This window comes from Cavia porcellus, unplaced genomic scaffold (genome assembly GCF_034190915.1).
Source record: "Cavia porcellus strain 051 isolate PalLab524CR breed Dunkin Hartley unplaced genomic scaffold, mCavPor4.1 scaffold_17, whole genome shotgun sequence".
Classification (NCBI taxonomy): domain Eukaryota; kingdom Metazoa; phylum Chordata; class Mammalia; order Rodentia; family Caviidae; genus Cavia; species Cavia porcellus.
The window spans coordinates 53,964,507-53,974,759 of NW_026947500.1; the positions used below are offsets into that span (position 1 = coordinate 53,964,507).

Sequence of the window (10,253 nt, forward strand, 5' to 3'; positions counted from 1 at the left end):
ATTTTCTGATGTCCTCTTCAATCTCCTTTTTCAGAATACTATAGTTTTCATTATAGAGGGATTTTCTTCCTTGGTTGGGTTAATTTCTAAGTACTTAATGTCTTGTGACAGTATTGTAAACAGAATTATTTTCCTACATTTGTTCTTTTTGAATACTTTATTGCTGTACACAACTATTACTGAGTTTTGTGTGTAGACTTTTTTTCAGTACTGGGAATTGGACTCAAGACCTTGCACTTTCCAGGCAGGTGCTTATGACGCTGAGCTATATTCCCAGTCCAATATGTGTTGATTTTGTATCCTTCTACTTTGCTGAAATTGGTTACTAATTCTGAGAAGATTTTGTGAGTACTTTGTTTCTTCTCTGTACATTATCATATAATCTGCCAATAATAATTTGACTTTTTCCTTTCTTATATGTGTCTCTTTTACTTTTTCTTGTGCCTGATTGCCCAGAGTAATGTTCCTGGGAATATGTAGAAAAGAAGTGGTGATGATAATGGGCATCCTTATCTTATTCCTGATTTTAGAGGGAAGGCTTTCATACTTTTTCCCATTTTATATGATTGGCCATTAGTTTGTCAGGAATGGCTTTTATAAGATTTAGGCAAAGTTCTTGTATACCTGTTTTCTTCAGCATTATTATCATGAAGGGATAATGGACCTTTTCAAAAGTCTTTATGCATCTATTGATATGAGCATGTGGTTTTTGCTGCTCCTTCTGTGTATGTACTACACTTATTAACATCAACCAATAGCCTTGAAACTATCCTTGCAATACTGAGATGAACTGTACTTGTTGTGATGTATGATCATTTTGATTATGTGTTGCATTCTACTGCCAATATTTTATTGAGCATTAAGAAGATTGGTATAGCTTTCTTTTTTCTGTTGGACCTTTTTGTAGTTTGGGACCAAAGTGATACTGGCTTCCAGAAGCATTCCTTCTCTTTAATTTCATTGAAAAGCTTGAGTAATATTAATGATACAATGTCATTGAAGTTTTCATGGAATTCAACAGTGAATCCATTAGGTCCTGGTCTTTTCCTCTTTGGTAGGTTTTATTTTTATAACTGCCTCAATTTCATTGTTTCTTATTGGACTATCCAAACTGTTACATCTTCTTGGTTTAGTTTTAGTGATTCATATGTATCTAAGAATCTTTCCATCTCAAAAATTTTTCAGTTTGTTCAAGTATGTTAGTTCATAGTTGTTACTATCTTCTGGATTTCAATGGTTTCTATTATGATTTTGCATTTTACATTCTGGTTGCATAAATATGACTCTTCTTTCTCTTTCTTGTGGTAAGTTTGCTTAACGGTTTATCTATTTTGTTTATTCTTTCCAAGAATCAGTTCTTTGATTCTTTGTGTTTTTGTCTCCATTTCATTAATTTCCTCCCTGATCTATATTATTTCTTTTCTTAATTTCAGTTTAAACTTAGTTTATTGTTGTTTATGTCTCAAAGCTTCTGGTATGTTTTGCTAGCATTGTTCTCTGCTTCCAGAAATTTTTAAATTCCTTACTTGATTTCTTCTATGACTCACTTAGCATCACTTAATAACATATTAAGTTGCCAGATGTTTCTAATTTTTATATGATTTCTTCTAAGATTGATTTCTAATTTCATTTCACTATGGTCAGATAATAAATGTGGGATAATTTCAATTCTTCTGCATTTAAGCAGTCTCTGGATTAATAAATGGTCAACTTTGGAGGAAATTCTGTGTGCTGCAGTGAAAAATGTATACTCTGTTGTAGCTGGGTACAACACTGTAATCGCTATTAAACTCATATGTTTGAAGATGTGGCTCAACTCTTTGTTGGTCTTTTGGTTTAACTGATCTATGTCTTTGTGAAAGTGGTTACTATGAACACCCATAATGATTGTGTTACTGTTTATTTAGTCTTTTATGTCCAGCAACATAAGTTTTATGAAGACCGATGCTCCAGTATTTGGTGTACATATATTCACAAGGGCAATCTTTTCTTACTGTATATTTCTTTAGCTAGTATGTACTGACTTTGTCATTTCTCATCAGTTTTAGTTGCAATTTACTTTTTCTGAGAGTAAAATTGCCAGTACTACTTGTTTGAGGAGTCGTAGTGCAGGAAATACTGTTTTCTGTCATTTGATTTTAGTCTGTGAATATCTTCTTTGGATTACCTATATTTTATGAATGCAACAGACTTCTGGGCTCTATTTTTTTAATCCAATATTCCCATACATGTCTTTTAATTAAGGATCTGAGGCCATTAAGATTAAGAGTTATTACTAAGAGGTGTTGATAAATTCTTCTCACTGTACTCTTTCTTTGTCAGTGAAAAGAAACTATATTGTACAGGGAGTACAAGAAAGACACATTGACAGCATTTCAGGAATCAGAAAAATGTCACTCATTGCAGCTTAGAGTGAAAAAAAGCATCATTTCATTTGGGAAAAGAATCAGTTAATGATGCTCAGCCATCCAGGTGACCAAAGACTGCTGCAGCACTGGACCATGGAGGCCTGGATATTGGCTCCACTGACTGCAGTTCTTGGTGTCATCATGAATAAAGACTGATACATTCTGTCCACTTGAGAAGTCTAGATGCATAACTAAATAACTCAGCACTTCTACATGCTGGAGTGTAGAGAACATGCCTTTACCACTCTAGGATGTTCATTGTGTCAACTTGAGGAGTTTAGAAGTTTAACTAACATGATTCAGCAGGGAACCAGGATCTTCACTTTGTAAACATCCTGAGCCTGTGCAAGAGGAGGGACAGAGATAGTGTGAGTGCTACACCCACTCAGGGGTGCATAGTCTGCTTATAATATAAGGGAAAAATAGGATTGCTTCTCCTCCCTTTGTTCTTGTCACTTTTGCTGTCTTCTGATACCTTTAAACGTTGCCCCTGGACCATAGCATCCTGCTTTGGAGCCTATTGATTATGGTTTGAAACCTTCACAAATGTGGGCTAAATAATCCTTTTCTTCCTTCACTTTGGGTGTCAGGTATTTTACCTCAGCAACCAGAGAAAAGTAACTAACGCATCATGTGATGCAGTTTTTAACAAAACTCAGAATGTAAGGATTGTAGGGCCAGCAATGTTTCCACCCAGACTTCATAGGAAGTCCTGGAAGCCCAAGAAGGAGTCCCCAAGTGTGTGACACAAGGAGCTGTGGAAATGAACCCAACAGTGTAGCAAAGACCCCAGGGGGTGAATGATGCAGGAACATAGAAGGTATATTAAGGAAAACTGCATCCCATTAGCAGATTCAGCCCAAAAAGGAAGCTATGTGGGATATAAACACCAAAGCCATAAGGATGGAGGAGTACAGGTCCTGTGAAACCCCTCTCAGCATCATGTTCCTACGCAGTCTCACGGAGCTACAGAAGTGAAAGTTTTCCCTTGAGATTTGGTCTTTTCTTGTTCTGTCTCTTTTCCATCCCCCTATTCCTACAAGTGTGACATTGTACTATGTTGGAACTATGCAACTTAGATTGTTTTTTAATTTTTAGAAATTTGTAGCTAAAAGTTTGCCTTGAGTCTCAAAAGAGACTTAGACTTTCAAAAAATACTGAAACTGTTAAAAATTTGGTGAATGTGTTCTTACCTTTTTGGTCATATACAAGATATTTGTATCAAGTTAGGCAGAATTATAACCTTGAATTTATTTGAGGATTAAGCATAGTTTCAAGAGATTTGTTTGAATATCAAATGGCAAAGCAGAGGAGTGTGATCATTAGGGCAGAGTGCCAATTGTTTGGCTTCACAATCAACTTCAAGAATTGGTAGAATACAGTCTGAGGCATCTGGGTGGATTGTGAAGGCATGGTGTTCAGATCTATAACTGTCCTTCACTCATTCTTTGGCACTGTATCTCTGCTTTCATCAACTGCAACAATGAGTTAAGCAGCTTTGCTCTACCATATTCTTGCATCTTGATATTTCTTTATTGAGTTTATTTAATTTGTTGAATCCATGAGCTAACTTACATCTTTGATTCCATTAAGTTGTGGGAGTTGAGTATTGTATCTCAGTGACAGAATACCTAACATATCATCTACATCTCTATTTTTAACGAAATATCAAATACTTTGATGTGTTTTAATTTTCACAATCAAGAACCATTGTTGATAACCGTGTACTCTGTTTTTACTCTGTGCTATGTCTATTCTTGGTTTTGACTGACAGCTTTGTTTTGCCATATTTGACTTTATTCCTTTCCAAAAAGAAAGTAATTGAGAACTAAAGAGTAATAAAACCCAAAATGTGTAAATGGTGTTGTAAAAAAAAGGGAAAAAAGTGTCCTAAGGATACAACTGTAAATGTGTTTAGGGGTGTTAAATAGATGACCATATTAATGTTTTTGGTTGGATCATTGAACACAACTGTTTGCAGTCTCACTGTTTGAATGTCCACTTTGTATGCTTTGATACTGTGATTTGATCAAATATCTCTAAGATGATAATGTGCGATCTATTAATGGGTGATTTCTTACTGTTTTTTTTTTTGTGTGTGTGTGTGGTTCTGTATTATTTGTACCCTTACACCGCTTTGTTTTGTTTTGTTTTTTCTCTTTTTCCTTTTAAATAAAATTTAAAAAAAAAAGAAATATGAATCAGTGTGTTCATTTTCAAATTTGGGCTATTCAAAGTCTTTGTATTTACTTACAACCTTTACTATCAGTCTTTCCATTTGTGGAAACAGGCAGTTAGAATTTTGACACAGACTATCTGGTGTAGTGGAAAGCTCTATCTGTTCTGTAGTTCTCAACCTTAGGGAATTAATCCATTGTTCCTTTACAGAGTCCTCTCTAAGCTCTCAGCTCCCACAGGACTTACCATACCTACCTCATGATCACAAGTGTGTGTAGTGGTTACAAGTAGGTTCTGTGTGCTAATGTAGGTTAGCCTCAAATTAAGTGTTAATCTTCCCAAATTTCAGCTTCCCATCAGTAAGGAAAGGGTTATGGTTTGTATCACAATGTCCTCCAAAAGTGTCATGTGTTCAGAGGTAGAGATTTTGGAAGGTGCTTGGAACAGGAAGGCACTAACCTCATCAAAAGGCCAATTTCCTGAGAAGTTCACAGCTGAATAAAGTATGAAAGACAGGGGTGCAGATGCAGGAAGCAGATCACTTGGAGGAGGCCTTCAGATATATATATATATATATATATATATATATATATATATACTCCACTGCAAACATAGGTAAAACATTTATACCCCACCTGAAATTATCCTAATAAAATATGTACTACAGAGAGGGAGAATATACTCTATAATTCCAGTGATGGATATTTTACCATTCACCTCTAACTTTATTTTTATCATTTTAGTACATCTATCCACATTGATGTGATTTGAATAAAATCAAAGGCTGTTGATTATTTCAAAAATGAGTTTAAATCTTGAATCTTCTTCATGTTAAATGTGTCATCAGATAGTTTCACAAATCCTTATTCACCTTAATGGTAAAAGCAATAATACCTTCGAGGGGTTAGTTTGTAAACAAAGTTACCATAGGTTAAGACGGAAGATGGTTAGGGACAGTACTTGGCCTTTGATGGAAACTGAAGAGTTCCTATTCAAATTTAAAAATCAGAACACTGTTCATATTCAACCAGAGTCAGGTGAAACTTTTTAATGATTCATTTTAGTAGACAAATAATAAATGCATATATTTATGGGATACTGTATGATGTTATACTACATGTTTCCAAGGTGGCGTTTGCCTGAGAAGACAGATATGGAAGCTACCATCCACTCACAAACTATAAAGAGTCATTCCTGAATCTCAGGAATGCAATTACAGGTAGATAACAGTGAGAGGACTAAGTAGGAGTTAGTAAAAGAAATAAACATTCAGTGCAAGCGTTGCATTTCAAGAAAGAAATTAATCATTGCAAAACACCAATTTAAACAAATTCCAGCTACATAGATGAGCTAATGGAACCAGAAAGCTGTAAGTAAAGTTTGTCCCAATATGTAAGAAAAATGAAGGGAACAAGGAGGTCCCACGATTTCAAAACTCACTCCCAATGAATAGTAGCACATTGTCACCTACCTAACCTAAGTAAATATAGAGCTAATCATTCTGTTTAAATAGTATTATCATTCCTGGTATTCATGAGGCTAACAAACCACATAGAATTTAAGTGGTATTTTTCTACATTTTCATATTTATTTCTCATCATAGTATCTTCAAGTATGAAAAGCTACTTTGAAGAGAACAAGAGAAATTACGGTAGCCGTTGTTGATTTTCCTATTGCCTGCTTTTGAAGGCCTGTAATGCCTTCATTATTCTCTTTGATCAGTTCTACACTATTTTATGTTGTATGAATTCATTGTGTATGAAGATATAGACAATAATTTAGAAGAAAATGAGACATTATGGTAGCCAATTTGATGTCCTGTTGTCTTACTTTGAAACCTGTGTCACTTACATCATTTTCTTTTGAGCTGCTTTGTTCTGTTTTGTTATGGCTTGTTTTACCCTCTTTAAAATAAAAGAAGTAAAAAATAAAACATAATAGTATCTTCAGTAGGTATCATTAGTTTTTCAATAAAACGCATATATAAAATTTTGGATATGTATGACAAAATTTTGGACATATATTTATACATATGAAAAAGTATACCTAATTTGAAAAAAATGAGTAAACTATGTTGGCAGATATTTGCAGTTAAACAGTTTGTAACCCTACAGAGAATTAATGAAGTCAGTTCTGTAGTTAGCTTCATGCTTGGATATGGGTAAACTTGAAATATGTATTACTGTTCTAATAAAGTATTACACATGGTATATAAACATTTCACTCAGGGTAATATCTGTTCTAAAATATCTATTAACATGGCATTGCCTGATTTCCTTGCTTCCCTTTGCTGCAGGGAATCTTCTGACTCCCACATAATACTGATGGAGAACAGGACAGAAGTGACGGAGTTCATCCTCCTAGGTCTAACCCATACCCCAGAACTACGAGTCACGCTCTTCATTGTGATCATTTTAATTTACTTGATCAATATAGTTGGCAACCTGGGAATGACTGTCTTGACTCTTGTAGATTCTCATCTCCACAGCCCCATGTACTTTTTCCTCAGTAACCTATCTCTAGTAGATGTTGTATATTCTTCAGCTGTTGCTCCCACAGCTGCATCTGGGCTCCTTGCAAAAGACCAGACCATTTCCTACAATGCTTGTGCTACTCAGATGTTCTTTTTTGCAGCCTTTGTCACTATGGAAAATTTTCTCCTGCCCTCAATGGCCTATGACTGCTATATAGCAGTGTGCAAACCCTTGCATTACAACACCACCATGACCACAAGCATGTGGGCATGCCTGGCCATAGGCTGTCATCTCTGTGGCTTCCTGAATGCCTCCATCCATGTTGGAAACACATTCAGTCACTCTTTCTGTAACTCCAATGTGGTCAATCACTTTTTCTGTGATGTTCCAGCAGTCATGGCTCTGTCTTGCTCCAATAGACATGTTAATGAGCTGGTTTTACTTTATGAAGCAACCTTCAATGTCTTTTCTGTGCTTTTAGTTATCTTGGTATCTTATATATTCATATTTATTACTATTCTAAAGATGCACTCAACTTCAGGATACCAGAAGGCTCTGTCCACCTGTGCTTCCCATCTCACCTCAGTCTCCATTTTCTATGGAACTGCATCTTTATGTACATACAGCCCAGCTCCAGTCACTCCATGGACACAGACAAAATGGTATCTGCGTTCTACACCATGGCCATCCCCATGTTGAATCCACTGGTCTACAGCCTGAGGAACAAGGAGGTCAAAAGTGCATTCCAAAACATTCTTTTACAGGCAAAATTGTCTTTAAGATTCAGATTTTTAATATAGGAAGATCCACAGGAACTTGATTCTATGACTGTCAGGTTTTCTCCATATACTGAATCTCATTTTAAGGCCCATATAGAAATTAAGTTTCTCAAGTATTGCACTTAGTGCTTCAAAGATTATTTCTTTTCTAGAAACAAGGGAATGTCTCCAGAGACATAATACATGAACAAAATGGTTAAGATAAATCATAAGCTATTTGGTTTCTGCATGTCAAAAGTCTTATTAAAGACATTTGATTAATTCACTCATTTTACATGTATTTCCTTGTGCATAAGCATAGGTAAAAAAGGTCAAGCCTGGGTCTGTGGAAATATTTACAAATACACCTATGTGATCACACATAAACTAGAGTGGAAAACTTGCCAGACATAAATGAAAAGTAGCTAACTTTTGATAAAAATATAACTTAGTTGAGGTATTAAAATTTTAATTCATGTAGGGAGGAGAGAACAAGGATTCACCAAGAAGCAAGCCCTCCCTGCTAACCAGCACCATGCATGAGCCACCACCAGCAGGGGTCAGTCAGACCCCAGCTCCTTCTTGCAGGCAAGCTGGCAAACAAGAAGAGTCGGCCCCCATCCCTCTTCACACACACATAAACTACCAGCTGGTCTGGAGAAACACAGGCTGCAATGATAGATTTTAAGGTGAAATGCATTTTGATGCTTGTGATGTTTTGGTGTTTCACTGATCTTGCAGGTCTAGGGCTGGTGGTTTGATCAAGTATTCAGAGGATAACAGTATGCAGTGGGTCATCTATGGGAGATCTCCTTCTGACGATGATAGCCATTGCTGATTCCCTCTTATTTTGTTTTGTATCATTTTTATGGTTTTGTTGGATTAATTCGGTTTCATTTGTTTTTTATTTTGTTGTATCTGATGGCATGGGCATTTATTTCAAAGACAACAATACATAGTATGGTAGCCATTCTGGATTTATTATTGTCTTGTTTTGAAGTCCTTTATTGCATTCATTGTTTTGTTTTTATTGGTTCTATTATGTTATATTCTGCTTGAGTTTTACTATGTCTCAAAGTAGCTGCAGCTATTTTGAAGACAACAAAAAGCATTATGGTAACTATTGTTGATTTCATATTGTTTTGAAATCCTGTATCATGTACACTGGTTTGTTTTGATGGGGTTTATTCTGTTTTACTTTTCTTGGTGTTGTGGATTAAAAACTGGTGGTCAACTTAATGCCAGCTGGATTACACCACCATGGTGCTGAGCGTAGATGTTCCATCTGAGGAAAGTTGCCAGCATACATAGAGACATGGAGAAGAAGAAGCTAGGCATTAGGGCACTGAGGGGTTGAGGCATTGTGGGTTCTCCTATGTGTTGCTGTATGGGATGTTGGGTCTCCTGGAAAAGCTCTGATTTTGATATTAAGCATTGTTTCCAGGCTCCAGAGGGGAAAACATGTGCTGCTTGGTCTCTAGAATGAACTCGTCATGCTGGCTTCGTGGCATGTACTTAACTGTGCTTATCATGAGAGCAGCTTGGGGCCTCCATTATGCTGAGAATGACTGTGGTACTGTGGCAGCCCTGGTCTTTGTTGTGAATGTGACTTCTCAGCTCCAGCATAAGCTCCCTCAGCCTACCAGCACAGCTCCTTCACTCTGCTGGCATAGACTTTCTTGTTCCCACTGCTGACCTTTGGGCCTTCCCAGCACTTAAAAGAGACTGGCATTAGTCCTTTTTCTGGGCTCTAGACCTCGAGTTGGACTTGTGGGAGGCACTGTCATGAGCTCTGGGTCTTCATTTGGACTCATATGGGACATTGCTGAGGGATTCAGGCCCTTGGCTACATATTCTATCTCTTTAGTGTTGTGGATATATTTCCAGCATTTTCTTGTGTTAGCTCTGGTTGACCATCATAAAAATATTACAGACCCCTTATCCTGATTCTAAACATTCTCCTAACAACCCCTGATTACAACACTTGGTTTTATCTTCTTTAAAATAAAATTTAAAAATTTAACTCATGTGTAAAATTGTTATTTATTTAGGCAAAGAATATTATTTGAGTCAATTTAACAGTAAGAGTGTCATACTTCTAAATGAATTAATCTGCCTTTTTAAAGGCATATTTTATGCCTGAGATGCTAGGACCACCACTTGGGCCCACCCCTCAGCCTGGAATGCCTGGGACACCCCGGATCACCACTACAGGCCCATTGTTTGGTGAAATCCCCCACCTCCTGAACCAGGTATAGCAATTGATCTTTGGTGGCTCCAACCCCTTCTTCCAGAACCTTGGACTATAGCAGATTACTGTGCTGACTCGATGGGACACTCAGGAACCCCTCGCCCAAACAAAAGACCTCAGCAGGCTCCAGTCAGTGTGGTGAGTTTGCCCCTAAAATAGAGGTTGCAATGGGTAAATAGAGAAA

At 36.7% G+C, this 10,253-nt stretch overlaps 1 pseudogene; it reads left to right on the plus strand.

The window, feature by feature from the left end:
* The first annotated feature begins 6,907 nt into the window (after positions 1-6,907).
* Positions 6,908-9,793, plus strand: LOC100714365 (olfactory receptor 5B2-like; annotated as a pseudogene).
* Positions 9,794-10,253: the final 460 nt, after the last annotated feature.